This window comes from Pinus tabuliformis, chromosome 6 (assembly GCF_031772625.1).
Source record: "Pinus tabuliformis cultivar Carrire ecotype Pingquan chromosome 6, CPIR1, whole genome shotgun sequence".
Taxonomy (NCBI): domain Eukaryota; kingdom Viridiplantae; phylum Streptophyta; class Pinopsida; order Pinales; family Pinaceae; genus Pinus; species Pinus tabuliformis.
Window position 1 is genome coordinate 2,076,854,832 of NC_142292.1, and position 17,349 is coordinate 2,076,872,180.

The 17,349-nt window shown below is 37.0% G+C and overlaps 1 pseudogene; it reads right to left on the minus strand.

Moving 5' to 3' along the window:
* Positions 1-11,062: 11,062 nt before the first annotated feature.
* On the minus strand, positions 11,063-12,086 carry LOC149267558 (putative L-cysteine desulfhydrase 1 pseudogene; annotated as a pseudogene).
* Positions 12,087-17,349: the final 5,263 nt, after the last annotated feature.

Below are 17,349 nucleotides of genomic sequence, written 5' to 3' on the forward strand. Positions count from 1 at the left end.
CACTCATTCCTCAACATATCTTAAGGAGTGGCAATAAATTGGTAGATAAGATAGCAAATGCATGCTTGAACTATGATGAGGATGTTATAGACTCAAATTGGAATCAACTCACTCCAAAACAGTTCAAAGAGACATGTAGGAGAATAACAGAGTATGATTGCTATGCCCATGGAGGGTGTGTTGATAGGTCATCTAATACGGCCTCAAGATGACAACACACAAGCAAATAAAGGAGGGTGGCATGGAAAATTTTAGGGGCTAATGTTCGCCCATTGGGCTAATTTTCCATGATTTTTCAAAAAAACGATTCGCCAATTTCCAAATTTTATAAAAGATGATTCGCCCAAATTTTAGAATATAAAATTATTTTACCTTAAGAATCGCCAACATTATATAGAGACCATATATAAAATCATTATAATTTTGAACAATTTTGCAAATATATCATTAAAAAATTTATAGTTTGCATATTAGGGATTAGTGAGATTCGCCAATGTTTTTAAACTTCAAGAAAATTTTCCATCCTTAAAATTTTCCTTGGAGGGTGGGTTGCCTTTCCCTTAGCATCCTACATGGTTACATAACTATCGAGCAAAGGGACAAGCATATGGTAAGTTAATGGTTGTTGTTGTGACATAGAGCTAGTTCATGCAACATTTAGGGAAGGTAGGATTGCACAAGGTTTCACACAGGGAGGAAAGAAGTTCATGGAGCAAAGCAATTTAATAATTTTGAAAGGTGGCTAGGAGGAGACCGCATTATGAGAAGAGAGTGCCTCTACATGCTCATAAGCAGCCAGCAATGGCGGGAAGCAAACAAAGTTGGAGTTCTTGGATCAATAGAACTAATCCATGGAACAACTAAGGTTAGGGGGTCTAATCTTGATACTGAATTGTGATTGCTTCAATCTTTTCTCTCTCTCTTTCGAGAGACCTCCCACAACACCTCCAACAACTCCAGCAATTATAGGTTTGGTCTCTTTATTCTACCTCTTTAGATCACATTTCAATTATGAATTCTCTCATCTTTGGTTCTCTTTAATTTGTAAGCTTCATAGGATTTTGGTTTCTTCTCCCCTTGCTGGGCTTATTAATTTTGGGTGGTTTGTTTTTGGTTTAGTCTCATCCCCTTTCCTTGTGTTTTTCTACTCCCTCGCCCGTGCATGGTCTTCACCCCGATCCCTTTGCTCATTTTCTTGGTCGTCCCTCCCTACATGTGCTTTATCCTGCCTCATCCTCTCTCTACTTTGTGCTCTCAAGTCCCCCTCCTGCTCTTCCTTCTGCCACCCCTCTTGTTTCATTTGTGCTTGCAAAGCACTACCCCCTTTTTCCCAACATGTGGTCTTCCCCTCTCCTTGTATGGCTAGGTGCCAATTATTTGGGTTGTCTCACTCCCTCCATTTGTGGCACCCGTGTACATTCGGCTGCTAGAGCAGTTATGGAAAGATACAAGGACATCATCCATGTGGTTGTTCAGAGAGCAATATCTAACATGGAATAACAAGTAAGGCAATCTTGGAGATACATTCCTAACATGCATGTGGACTGGGAAACTAGAGATTGGATCCCAAACGTTGGGAACTCTACCAAAGCCAAAGCCATGTCCTACATGCAGACAATCAATCTATATTGGCATATAAAGACTCTAATGGGAAGAGTCCTCATAGACAAGGTTGATACTCAATAGAAAATCATCATATGCATGGCAAAACTTGTAGAGAAAGTGGAAAAAGTTAATAGGATAATCACATTCCTAACTAAGAGGCTCACAAGCATGGATCCTTCTACATCATACTCTGATAGAGAGCCTTGGCCGCTTGGCCCAGAAGACACCCGTGTTGAATGAAAAGTTACAAAACATTGTCTTATAGCAACAGTGTAATTTTCACTAAATTTTCGATAATTTCCAATCTATTTTCATTTTTTTATAAAACATTTTATGAAATTTTTATATAAATAATTACAAAATTCTATATTTATAGTATTGATTTAAATTCCCAAATAAAAAACCACTAATAACTATATATACTAATATTTTTTATTATATAAAAAAAAAAAGAAGGAAAAGATGATGATTAACCTATTCAATAAATTTGGTTATCCATTACAATAACTTGTGATAATTAACCAGACTTACAAATAATTATATGACAGATGGTACCTGTCGTTGAGGGAAATGCAAACACTTAAATAACTTATGTGACAATTGATGCAATGCAACAAATTTCATTAAATTCCAGGCTCATTCGTACCTGGTTTGGTCAGAAAGTTAGGCAATGAATATGTGAGCAGGGACTATACATACCTCTGGTTGGAGAATTAAATTGCCAAAATCCAAAAATGAGTATATGGTTGGATAATTAAATTGCTAAAATCCAAAAATGAGTATATACAAGCTATTGGCAAATTTTACTTATTTTCAACGAAAAATTCAAACTTTTAATTAATTAGGACTAAAGAGCTTGATGGAGCTCTTCTAATCATTAACCCCACCAACAACCAAATATTAATATATTAATTGACACTGTTACGGAGTTACGAGCTCGATTGAGTGTTTTTAGTCATAAATTTCCACCAACCAAGTATTTATTTACGCACGTAATCGATCAAGCTCGTTCTGTCACCCAACAACAACAAATAAAATAGAATACACACAGAAGGTGGAAATTATAAATCTAAATTATATATAAACCTTCGTCTCATTTTTCCTATTACAAATCTAAATTAATTTTATATATATATATATATATAACTAACGGTATCAAAGATATTAGGTAAAACTTATAGAAGATAAAAGAAAATAATGAATGAAGATGAAAAAATAATGGTCTTTCAAACCTAGGCATGAAAAAAATATGTAATGAATGTTGGTAATCCAATGTTCGGCGCAACACAACTTGGCGTAGATTTCGATGAAGACTCTACATGTTGTGGCGCAGAGTGCACAGTGAAGAATGTAGTGGAGCGCGAAGTGGACGGTGCAGCGAAGTGCCAAGACCACGCAATATATGGGCTTCGAGGCAGGTCGAAGCGCCTCATTTTTGTAAAAAAAACATGTAATGTTGTAAAACGTGAATGGTTTACAAACCATAGTAGCAAGTATTAAGGGAATCCACGGTATGTGGACCATGGTATTTTAATGATATATCCCTCGATATAATATTTTATATAGGCATCAATAATAAAGGAGAGAATCAACTTAGAATCACATCTTGAATTGAATGGTTGTATCTTTGTGATCTGTGGTTTGGGAAAGAAGGGAGGCTCTGCCCCTGAGCGCGTAGAGGCTTGAGTCTACAACTGAGTACCTAAATGACCTGCAACTTACTGCGTAGATCAAGAATTTTTTGTTGTATAGGAATAATTACTATAAGTGACGTAGCAAAAGCCGCACCTACCCACATCATGCAAATAAAATTGCATGTCACACTATGTTCCAGGAATTTTATAATTCCATACTTAGTGAAACCTTCACAAGTCAAGGTTTAATGCTCCTTCAATAAACTCTAAGCAGAAACGTTTGATTTAACTATCCAATGTCTAGACCTTTATAAACCTTTGAGAAGAACCTTATAAATCCTTCATAATCTTTGTTTAATTCTTATTACCCACTCATATTAACCATACCATGGATTTTAGACTGGTTAAAACTCAACTTAAACCATAATACATTAATCCCGCTTATTTCTATTATAATTCCTATACAATAGAAATATTTCATAAACCACACTTAAACCTTACCTTTCCTCCATTCCACAAACCTTTGCACATATATTGATGCTCTCCTTAGCACATTAAATCTCCGCCGTCAATCTCATTCCTCAATCCGACGATTGTCGTGCAGTAACTTGTGCCAACTAACCTGGCCTGTCTCCACCATTTATTTCTCCTACCTCAATCCAACGGTGATCATGTAATATCGTGTGATTACTAGCATGATACATAACAGGTTGAGAGCACACGAGATAAGCAGTTTTGCTTCCCCACCGATGTGCTATGTGTCAACCCCTCAAGTTAATCGCGTGAATTTGTAAAATATCATTTACCATTTTGAGACAAGATACTACTTATTGTTGTCGTAGACCGCTCCATTATTCTGTTATCACGTGGCTTAATCTGATCCCTTCACTTCTTGACTTTATTTCGTGCGATAAGATTTCTGTCGGTCCTATTCTATCAATCATGTCCGTTGATTTGATTGATCCAACAGTTCTTGTGCACGGTTACTTCATTTCTTCCTCATTTCCTTTCTTCGTATTTATGCAATTCCTCTGTGTTATGGTCTATTCATCCAACTTGACTATATGATTCTTTATGCATCTATCCTTTCTGAGATTATTCAATCACTTCTAATTGTTGTACTCCTTCTCTTGCACTATCCTCTCTTTGTTCTTCTATGGTTTAGGTTTTCTCCAGGGTTTATGGTATTTGGTTGTTCTTCAGCGCAACTTCCTCCTGAACTTACTTCTACGTACTTTTAAGCACTATCACATATGAACTTCAACTTTGATCCTTCAATCAGATTCAAACGATCAGACCGCTATCCTTCATTGTCCACCTCTGCGTTCTACTTTAATTCCACCTGCATATATATATTATGCAGAAAATACTCTAATTCACACACAATTTATAATTCCATTAATGAATACACACCACACAACTCAGGAATCGAATTCTCTGTCTTTATAAACATTTATTTACATAATGAATCTCTCTCTCTCTGGCCTGATTTTCTAATTAGTGGCCTTTTTCCTTTCCTGCTCGTAGGCTTACAATCAAACCCTATCTAATCTCTGAACTTTGATTCTCACTCTAACTCACTAACTCACTCTCTCTATGCCTTTTAGGCTTACATTTATACAAAAGGTTCTGTAACCCATTTCGGTTCAGATCCTTAATCTTTTGAACTAAATCCTGAATATCCTCTAAGTCCACTTTTGACTCAACTAATCCCTAAGGATCCTCTCTAGTTCCACAAACCATGAAACCAATTCCTAATCTAATATTTACAATTGATTTCCAAATCTCTCAATCCCTATGGAATCTTAACTAGCCTAAATCTCTCATGTTCTCCAACATTCGAGAACATTTACAATATTCCTCACAATATCTAATTAATTCCTATTCTAAATTAAAATCTTTCAAAAACATTAAAATTACATTATAATTCTTTTGGAAACCAACTCCCTTAAAACACAAGACCCCCTATGTCTTACTAAAATACAATGATATTTTTGAGCCAGATGCTCCTGCATCAGACTCCCAAGGTTGAAAACATTCATGATCTCCATATCATATGTTCTCATATGTTGATAGAAAACCTCCAAACTTTAGTTTGTAGTTGTCTGAATCCTATGTTCCTTTGTTGTTGTTGTATGTTTTTTCTCTTTTGTTTCATCTTCCTCTCCTTGTCAATCAGTTTCAAATTTTGATTGATCACTTTTCCTTGTTGGGTGTGGAGCCTGATTATCTTTTGTATTCAAAGGTCTCAGCCGGATATATACCCCAAGAAGACTGTACACCCCTCCACGCGGGGGGCGGTGCGGGGGGGACTTGTCCCCCCGGCGGGGGTTCAGGGGGGCTAATTCCCCCTGGCTGGGGGGTCGGGGGGCCAGCGGTCCCCAGGCGGAGGTTCGAGGGCATCACCCCGGAAGCTAAAAATAGATGTAAAATTGCCTTGTAAAAGTCTAGTAATTTCTATTCAATCTGGGCCGTTCATTAGGCAGATAATCTGACAGTAGAAGTTATGTTTAATTTAGGGTTTTTTGCCCTAGAAGGCAACCCCTCACTATATATGAGGGAATTGTATTATGTCTACGCAGATTTGTATTCTGAGTGAGGAAGAGAGAGGACATTGAGAGCAAAGAGGGTGTTACAATGGATCTGTTGTGGGTTGTATCTCTTCAGTTTGCTGGATAATATAATAAAAGAAGGACTGATTGTTTTTCCGTGGATGTAGCCCAAACTGGGTGAACCGCGTATATCTATGTCTCTATTGTTTTATGCGTTTTCTGTATTTATATTTCTGCAATATTTTATGTGTTACATTGCTCCGTAATATATAATTTTCTAACAACTGGAATCAGAGCCGAAGGTCTATTTGGTTGATAAACTCGCAAGAGAGAAGGGTTCCTATTTCGAGTGGGAGCAATGGTGGAAGATGGTAGGTTTAGGGTCGAAAAATTCAACGGCCAAAACTACTAGTTGTGGAAGATTCAAATGGAAGATTATCTGTATCAGAGAGATTTGTACCTACCACTGAGCGGAAAGACAAAGAAGCCGACGAGTATGACAGACACAGAATGGGATATTCTCAACAGAAAGGCACTTGGAACAATACGGCTGTGCCTAGCAACATCGGTAGCATTTAATATTTCAAAGAAAATGACAACAAAGGGTTTAATGTCAGCATTGGCCAAATTATATGAAAAACCCTCAGCCTCAAATAAGGTATTTCTTATGAAGCGTTTATTTAATATGAAGATGTCAGAAGGTGGATCAGTTGCAGACCATTTAAATGATTTTAATACAATGACAATTCAGTTAAGTTCTATAGGGGTAAATTTTGATGATGAAGTTAAGGCTCTGTTATTTTTGTGCTCATTGCCAAAAAGTTGGAATGGCTTAGTTATGGCCATTAGTAACTCTGTCTCTGGATCTAGTACTTTAAAGTTTGATGATGTTGTCGGTGCAATCCTTAGCGAGGAAATGCGACGAAAAAGCTCCGATGAGATGTCAAGTAATGCTTTGACTGCAGAGACTAGGGGAAGAAAAATGGAAAGGGGAAAGATCCCAGGATATCACAGTAAGTCAAGAAAAGGCAGATCCAAGTCCAGATCGGGGATAGTGTGCTGGAAATGCAAGAAGAAAGGACACCTAAAGAAAGATTGCAAGTCTCGGAAGGGAAAAGAAGGAGATGTGCAGCAAGAAACTAATCATGAAGCAAATGTAACAGGTGAAGTGTTGCAAGATGCTTTGATTCTTTCATTAGAAAATATTATTGATGCCTAGGTGGTAGATTCAGGGGCCTCATTCCATGCCACACCTGATAAGAAACATTTTCATGATTATGTTCAAGGAGATTTTGGACAAGTTCGATTAGGTGATGATAAACCCTGTAAAATCGTTGGAATGGGTAAAGTTTTCATAAAACAATAGAATGGAAATCAATGGCTATTGAAGGAGGTAAGGCATGTTCCAGATCTGAAGAAAATTTTGATTCCCACAGGGCAGTTGGGAGGTGAAGGTTGCATAACTACTTTCACGGATAAAACCTGGAAGGTCACTAAAGGATCCCTGGTAATAGCGAATGGACAAAAGATTGGTACATTGTACTTATGCAATGGTATTTCTAATTCTGTTAATACTTTAACCTCTACAGGAGAAGATACGACATTGTGGCATCATAGGCTTGGGCACATGAGTGAGAAGGGGATGCAGATTCTTCACTCAAGAAATTTGTTGCCAGGTTTGAAGCATGTTGATTTAAAATTCTGTGAAAATTGTGTTTATGGAAAACAGAAGAGAGTAAAATTCCTTAGAGTTGGGAAAGAAAAGAAGAGCAAAAAATTAGAGCTTGTGCATACAGATGTATGGGGACCTACTCAGGTATCATCTCTTGGTGGCTCTCGTTATTATGTTACTTTTATTGATGATGCAACCAGAAAAACCTGGATTTATTGTATTCAAAATAAATCTGATGTATTTGATACTTTTAAGAAATGGAAAGATTTGGTTGAAAATGAGACAGGAAAAATGTTGAAGTGTCTCAGATCAGACAATGGAGGTGAATATTGCAGCAAATCTTTTGATAGGTACAGTTCAGAGAATGGAATTCGTAGAGAAAAGATAGTTCCAGGAACCCCACAAGACAATGGTGTGTCAGAAAGGATAAACAGGACAATCATGGAGCGTGCAAGGTGCATGAGATTGCATGCATGATTGCCTTTACAATTTTGGGTAGATGTTGTAGATACTATTGTTTATCTAATAAACAAAGGGCCTTCAAGTTCCTTGGATGGTGGTATTCCAGAGGAGGCATGGACAGGTAAAAAGGTAAACTACTTTTTAAAGACTTTTGGTTGTGAAGCCTTTGTCCACGTTAACAAAGAAAATAGAACAAATCAAATAAATGTACCTTTATTGGATATGGTGTTAATGATTTTGGTTATCGCTTTTATGATTATGAAAAACACAAAATCATTAGGAGCAGAGATGTAATATTCAATGAAAAGGTTTTGTATAAGGATCAGCTGCAGGAAAAGAAACAAGAAAAATAAAACAGAGAGTACACAGTGCTTGATGAGATCACAGAAAAAGTGATGGTGCTTGAAAATCATAATGATCAACAGCCAGAATAACAACCACAACAACAACAAGCACTTCAAACACCTGAAAGTGGTGATAGAAGATCTACAAGGATAAGTAGACCCCCTGAACGATACTCTCCTTCATTATATTATGTATTATTGACTGATTCTGGTGAACCAGAATGTTATGAAGAAGCAGTGCGGGTAGAAACTAGGAAGAAGTGGTAGCAAGCCATGAAAGAAGAGATGGACTCCTTAGCACATAACCATACTTGGGACTTAGTCAGGTTGCCTACAGTTAAAACAACATTGTAGAATAAATGGGTTTACAAGTTGAAAGAAGAAGATGGAGGTAGAAAAAGGTACAAAGCTAGACTTGTGGTGAAGGGGTTTGCATAGAAGAAAGGTATTGATTTTAATGAAATATTTTCTCCTGTTGTGAAAATGACTTCAATCAGAACTATTATAAGTCTAGTAGTAGCTGAAGATTTGCATCTTGAGCAGTTAGATGTAAAGACAACCTTTCTCCATGTGGATTTGGAGGAAGAGATATATATGCAGCAGCCACAAGGATATGAGGTAAAAGGGAAGGAGAAACTAGTGTGCAGGTTGAAGAAGAGCTTGTATGGCTTAAAGCAGGCTCCAAGGCAGTGGTATCTAAAATTTGACAGGTTTATGTCTGAACAAGGTTATACTAGATGTCACTCTGATCATTGTGTTTATCTCAAAAGGAAAAATGATGGCAACTATATTATATTGTTATTGTATGTAGATGACATGTTTGTTGCAGGTTCTAACATGCAGGAGATAAATGTGCTCAAAAGGAAATTGGCAAACTCATTTGCAATGAAGGATTTGGGTGCTGCAAAATAAATCCTTGGTATGAGAATAACTAGAGACATGAAGAATCACAAATTAACATTGTCTCAAAGTGAGTACATAGAAAAGGTGTTGAAAAGTTTAATATGCAGAATGCAAAACCAATTAGTATACCTTTGGCTAGCCATTTCAAATTAAGTAAGGAGGAGTGTCGAAAGACTCAAGAAGAAATGGCTCATATGTCTAAAGTTTCATATGCATCAGCAGTTGGAAGCTTAATGTATGCAATGGTCTGCACAAGGCCTGATATTGCACATGTAGTGGGAGTGTAATGCCCCACTTAAATCTTATCCTATAAATTTTGTTAATATTTACATTATCTGAAAATATTGAGAAATATTGGTCTAATATAAATTTATGATTTCCATTATTCAAAATCTCCACTTACCTTCTCAAATTGAATATTATGTAGGATATGGTCTCCTTCCATTATTTCATAATATATGTATTCATTTCACATTCCCCAATGTACACTCACATTTACTTGGGAGAAGACATAGTCCTCTCCATATTATCATCAATATATATTTATTCATTTCACATTCCCCATTGTACCCTCACAATTACTAAGGAGAAGACATGGTCCTCTCCATGTAAGTACATTTCACATTCCCCAATGTACCCTCACATTTACTTGGGAGAAGACATAATCCTCTCCATCTTATCATCAATATATATTTATTCATTTCACATTCCCCAATGTAGCCTCACATTTACTAAGGAGAAGACATGGTCCTCTCCATGTAATTTCACTTCACATTCCCAAATGTACTTTTCAGATTTACTTGGGAAAAGACATGATCCTTTCCCATTAAATTCTCAATTTTATATTCATGTCACAATTCCAAATGTACTCCTAGCTTAGAAGAGAAGTCAACCAAGGATGGGTGAGAGTTAACGACATTAATGAGAGGTGGTTGAGGAAAGAGGGTATAAAAAGGGAAGTGGGAAGGAAGAAAAGGGGGGGAGTTGGAGTCTTGCTTAGGATTGTGGGGGTTGGTTGTGATTGTTTGGCCTTGTTATGATTTTGGGAGACCTTGGAAACCTGTGGAGGTTTCTTGGGTTGAGAGGAGGAAAGTATCATTATCTAGTTTTGCACATTCTTCTTGAGGACACACTATATCTGGTTGGACTTGGGCACGGAGGGCTAGGGAACCTGTGGAGGTTTCCTGGGCTAGGAATTTATTTCCTAGTTAGCTGGGAGGTAAATCTGGTTGGGTCGGTCAGAAGGAGCGTTCGGCTAGAGCTATAAGACAAAGGTATCATCATCAACCGCCGGAACAACTATTTTTCCATGGATTACTCTTGTTAAGTTGATATCAATGGAATGCACACCATAATTTATGTTGATTATAATGTAAATGACAAAATTTTATTTGTTTAAAAGCCATGTAAGTAAGTTATCACCTTTTATCGTATTTAATTCAGAAAAATTAGATCCATTAGCAGACCCTAGGATAGGGCTCTTACACATGGTATCAGAGCCAGGTTCAAAATCTGGACCCAAGGCTCACTAAACCCCGAATTTCGTTATAAAGAAATTGTAACCTTCATAAGGATTTATAATCCTAAAATATATTCATATAACAAATTTAAAAAAAAAATAAATAACTAAAACTACAGTCAATTCCCTTGAATATATTTTCTCCTTACTTTGTTGTCCCGACTCAACATGATTGCAAAAGGCTGGTTTGTGATTATATACCTGTCGAGTTGGTGACATTACCGTCACATACATGTTCTGCATGACAGGGATCTACACTATTTTCCAACTTAATGTTTCCATCCTCCTTTTCCAATATGCATTTTTTTGTTCCAATTTTCAACCCCTTCAAAGGGGAGGCAAGCATTACATATGGGATTTGAACCCACGCCCTAGAGCTGAGAGTGTATGAAGTGGGATTCGAACACAAGCGTTCCTTGTGGTGGCAACCCCTCTCTGGGGGCCAGAACCTGAACGTGATGCCATCCTCGATTTTTTTTTGTGAACTCCAAAGAAGAAGGCACGCAAAGCTGCAGACTGTAGTTTCTAGTACCAACCCAAGCAGACTCTGCCGGTAACCCATTTCCAAATTCATGAGAAACAACTGGGTGATGCATAATAGGATGGAACATGCGTCGGTAATAAAGAAATGCCACAGAGGGAGGGCAGAAAAACCATTTGTAAAGGTTGCTGGTATAGAAATCAGCACCAATCTCTTGCATATCAATATCTACATTCCCAATAGCATGAGCGCCATCTACAAAAACTTGATCTACCCTTTCATCTCTGCATACCGCGATCAGCTCTTTTAGAGGGACTAGAACAGAGGGCATTGAAATAACATGGTCTATGACTGCCAATCTGATTTTACCGCCATCTCGCTTGCCACAGTCCACTGCTGCCCTGAAATTCTCTATGATTTCTTCTTTTGATCGCACCGGGAATGGCAATTCAACCTCAATGATGCACGCTCCAGCCCGGCCTGCATAAGCCTGGATTGCCTTCCGCACAGCTCCAAAGGCATAATGAAGCATCAGTATGACATCACCCTTCTGAAAACTATTCTCCCTGAATGCCCAAGAAATCTGTTGGAGTACAATTGCCGCTGCAGCGGTGGCATTGTCCACGAGGGAAACTTCGTCAACATGTGCAGCATTGATCAACTCGGCGATAGTCTTGCGAGATTGCAATATCCCCTCCTGTAAAGGCCCAAAATAAAAACTATCAGGCTGTTGCAAAAACAAGCTTGCCCACTTGGCCTGTGAATTTAAAACCGAAGCAGGGCAGGACCCAAAACTTCCATTGTTTATCCGAGATATGCCCTGTTCATGGTGCCCAAATTCTCTCCTGACAAAATCCAACTCGCTGCCATTGTCATTTTCCGCAATCATGGGACTTCCTCTCTTTAACCCCTGTTTTTTTTCCCATCTAAAGAATGGTTCCTAAATAAGATGATGATAACAAAGGTTGTTCTAAGGACCATTTCTCAGTCTCTAATGCCATTGATAAAGGCTGCATATACCTGTACCGGTCTGGACCACAAACTCCAAAGAAACAACAACACCTTGCCCATACGTCAATATGCCAGAAAGAAATGCATTCAAGCATATACAATATTAATTCAAAAAATATATATATATATCATCATGAATCATTTCTGAAATCTGTAATTTCAACTTAAATGCCAGCTTCAACAGTGATAACAACCAAAACAGTATCCTTTCTAGACACCAAGCAAATTGTCTTTTCATGAAAAGCATTTGATCTCTCTGTGAACCAGAATGTAATTCTCACTACTGTGTCTTTCATCATTAAAATTGTCGTTTTGGCAACTTCCCTCCATTTTGAAACCTACAATTGAACTCAGATTTGGAGAAAATTGATATGTAGAACCTTCAATTCCACCTGTATGACATTACTTCTTTTATGGATTATAGTGAAAGAAGTAGGAGACATTTTAACCCAATTTCTGATCCTAGTAGTAGCTCTATGCAGAATAGGATTACCCCTAAACCAGAACCTTCAACGAGTTTCCAGAACAGGATATAAGCCCATTGGCATATCTCTTTTACCACACAAAATTGAGTGTTCATCCTCAGTACTTGGGCATGTACATCTCTTTGAAATAGGGCACATATATGAGATCTAGATGACCGATCAGATGAGCTGAAGATTGTATCCTTATGGAATCTGAAATTGAAAACTTATGAATCCCAGAAAGTCTTTCTTCATGCAAATCTTTGAACACCCTAGCAGATCTCTCTTGCCACACAAAATTAATAGTGTTCATTATGTTACTTGCCATATAATCTAGCTAGATTTGTGAATGCAATATTGAATTACTTATTGAATTATTTCCAAGAACGCCAATTTAATATATTTGATCAGAGATGGTTCATGTTAAATAATCTGCTTCGAAGAAAAATTTGTTGTAGTTATTTTAGTTCAATTTATCGTGATTCGTGAATGCCTTTGTTACAAATTGCAGTTAATAACTTGAAAATGAAATGGTGAAAGACATCTGCAATTACCTTAAGTTACCAGGTTCTTGCAACAAATCATACTTGAAAAGAATTAGTCAGGACTTGGAACTTTCTAGCAAGTGTTAGTTCATTGTTTCACTGTTAGTTTACTGGTTAAAGTGGTGCTGCAGAGACAGGACTATTAATTATTCCCACTGACATCCATCACTGTTGAGATCAATTTAATGTGTAATTAGTGTCTGAATTGTATGAATACTGTCTGCTACAACTGCAAGGTGCAGATTGATTGTGGAAAGGTACTTTTATTAGAGCCCATTTCCAGGGACGTTATTTAGTTCATGGATCTTTTTGGCAAAATTGAGTTTGCTGTTATTTTACTCTTCAACACTTGAATGAATGAGAGACCAATAAACAGAAAGCCAGAGATAAGTTGCTCTCCCCAGTCTTGTTGCAACAATTGGAGAGATCTATGATCAAATGGACTGGCACTTCTTCCAACTATAATGTGCACCAAAGATGCAAAACTAAAACCCATGTTGCTTGCATACATGGATGGACATCAAACTTTCCATTACATGTCATTGCATGAGGTTTGTCCCAAATTTGCCTGCAAACAAAGATATTGCTAGTTCTATGTGTGACTTCCCAGATCCACGCTTAAATATATTTGAAGTCCCCAAAAAAAAGTGCAACCCTATAAGCAAGTAGGAAGGTTGCTCATTGTCACTGCAACAACTCTTCCTCTCACTTTAGTCTGGCTCTCCTCTTGTTCAAGGGGGCATTCCCTAGAAAAGAATGTGAAAGATAAGATATGCTTTAAAATTAAATGGGATGGTGGGTTGATGGAGTCAAGAAAAAACAATAGGGATTGAACAGTGTGGAAGGAGGCATAGTGAGGCTGTTACAGACATGCTCAAACTAACCATATGGATTTACTTTAACATGCCAAAGATTAAAGGAGCACTATTCCAAAGATACTCCTCACAACAAGTACAAAAGTCAGCCACGTAATAATGTGTAACCATGAATTATTAGGAGGGACAAGCAAATGAAATCATAAATGAAGTAGACACAAGTAGGAAGCTCTCTTTATAGAATGATCAACCAACAATGCATCTGTCTTCAAGTATAATTTCACCCAAGATCAAGAGAACTTAAGGGTGTTGCACTTAACTTGAACCCTAGCTAGGGTAACCCTAAAAATAGAGTGAACCATCCCTAACTGAGACATTAAGACAACGGATATTCTTCAAATAAATCGAATAATTACAAAAAGACAAAAGGAGGGTTTCATTCAACCCTAACATCCCCTTATTGGAGCAATGATGCTCTTCTACAAAGATTATTCCAGCAGATTTGTATTAGTAATTTCCAGCCATCAAATCAACCCAATGAAACAAAAAAAAAATGATGAAGAACTTTACATCAAATGCCCCTTGACATCCTCCTCCCACCAAATCTTCAACTAAGTGTGGAGGGGATCTCCACAACTCCAACCATGCCTCTAGCAAATGAAACTCCCCTCGATTTTATATCTTTTAAATCAAAAGCTAATTTATAAATAATATTTCTGTTTTTAGAAGGTCCTATAATCGTCCTTGAATGTAGCACTCATTTTTTTTCCTTTTGAATGACTAAATTGGGTATATATTGCCACTGGCCATCTTTCTATTTCATTGAGGTCCTTTTGAATCTTGTATTTATTATTTATTTGAGGGTAAACAATGCCACATGACCTCTCCTCATGAAAAGATCTTTCCTCCAAATATTGTGCAAAATGCCTCGAACAAAATGTTCTCATCCAAAAGTCCCTCTCAAAGGTGAAACATGCCTCTAAATCTGTGACAATGTTTAAAATTTAAATAATGTATCCTTAGCCCCAAAAGTTCTCCTCAAAGGGGGGACATGTCTCCATTCTTAAAAATTTCTCTTTATCATAATGATAAATAAAAATTTTCTTTTCATCTATAATCAGCATTTATGTTTTCATTTGTAATCAGCATTCATGTTTTTCATCGAGGTGGAGGTGGAGGAGGAATTGTCCAGAGAATTAAAAGTGGTTGGAATCTGGCAAAAAAAAAAAAAACAAACAAACAAACTAACAAACAATTCCCTGCAGCCAGTCGATCCCAGAACTCATATGCTCACATGGTGCTTCTTTTACGCTCTTGAAATGATCCCATGGCACTCCCCAGATGCTTCTAAGATGGTCTAGTAGTGCTCCTTGGTTTCTCTTGCCATTCATGTTCCATAGTCCACTCTTACCCCTCATTTTGAATGAAGCTTTGCTTGTTATTTTGATCACACACACTAAACATTGTTTGCAGACAAAAATGAAGGAGACTATAATCATTCTGAGTTGGACAATTCCAACACGTCTCATGTTTTCCACGTTTAAATTTCAAATTGAGAATAGATTCCAAGAAAAGTAATGAATTAATTAATTGTGAATTGAGATAACAACGACATGTAACTTATGTAAATCGTGACAGTAGTTCAAGCAAAGTTGATTCAGTAGTTTTTTTCATATATGGTCAGGAATTCACTATAGTTTACTTGTGCCAACACTGCATACAAAACTATATAATTGTGTATAGGTTGATGTAGAAACCAAGAGCCTAGCATAGCCTGAGGATTCCTCTTCGTCAATTGAATATTTGCTTGCACAAGCTCTAGATTGAGAGAGATCATCACATTCTACAGTCTAACAGGATTTGTCAATTGTGTCATTTGTAGGAGATTGAGTCAGAGGAGAACCTCAGCTTTAGGTGACTCATTTATGATGAGATTAGATGGAGGTTCCAATGAAGGTGCAATGACATAGTCAATCAAATAGAGTCTTTTAAATCAGTTCTTGAAATAAATTGAAAGTCAAGAAAAAAAATATTGCTTTTTAAAATCCTCAACCGCACTAATAGAAAGTTAGAAATTATAGAAGTCTTCTCAGAAACTTTAAGAAATTGTCCCAGACAAACTATTCAATTAGTCCTGCCATTCTCCTGTTTCGATTCCTTCCAAAATCATACTTTTCTCCGATCTTGAACCTCCATTATGACAATATTTGTTAGGAGGTCAGAAATTTATTTGTTGTGCATACATGTATGGAGTCCAAATTTTGTATGGCTTCTCTAATCCAAACGATTTAGCCTTAAAATTCCCATGAACGGTCACCCAAAAAAAAAATTGTCAAAAGACTTATAACTATATTTAAATATCTCCTTCCAACCCTTTCAACCGGTGATTAGCACTACACGGTTCTTGCTGTCATAGGGGACAAATATTTTGTTCTTCTCATCTTTCATCCATTTTCACTGAGTTGAAGTTGAATATTCATTATCCATGTATGAAATTCTTGAAATTGCTACAGAATTTTGATTTTGGTTGCTTAAAGAGCTAAATTTGACATTGGGAAAATCTAAATTATTGCATTGATATAACTGTCTTGATGTCATCATGTTAATTTGTATCGTTACAAGAGGAAATCATGGAGCCTCACTAAGGTCAGAGGAACCACGTAAATTAACAGTATCCATATTTCTTCTGGTTATCACATAAGCCCCAATTTCTGCAAGCAGAAATATTGGGCACCCATTCACATTAGCTGAAACTAGCAAAGGTGATTGTTGGTTTAAAAGACTTGAATCAAATGATATCAGTGGGTAGCAATTCTGTAGAGAGTCAGGATTTGGTGCCAAATCTTTTCTAGCATCAGCATTTGGTGGCTCATGTCACTTGATACCTCTGAATGCACAGAAACACTAAACCACTTGATCAGAGGCTTGGAAAGAACCTGTAGTTACAAAGAAGCAGTAAAACGGAAACTGTTAGAAAAATTAACAACAGACATGTAAACATGTATCAAGAACAAAATGACAATTCCACACTAAATTGATCTAGGTTATAAATCTTATAATATCACTGTATCGAGGTAGAATTACAGCTAGGTTATCAACCTGCATAAACGCCAGTGTATCATGTTGCAACTTGAGAAAATTGGGAAAAGAAAATGAGTGACACGCAGACCCTACATAAATAATTTTCATGTATGCATAATTATTAGATCATATTGACAAAGAAACTTCATAAAACAATATAGAACAGTAGCTATAATAACAGAAAAATAGGAATCAGGCCCCTATAATGTTGTTGCTTTGTGATGGGTACCCTCTCATTCCAATTCTGCATGTCCTTATCCA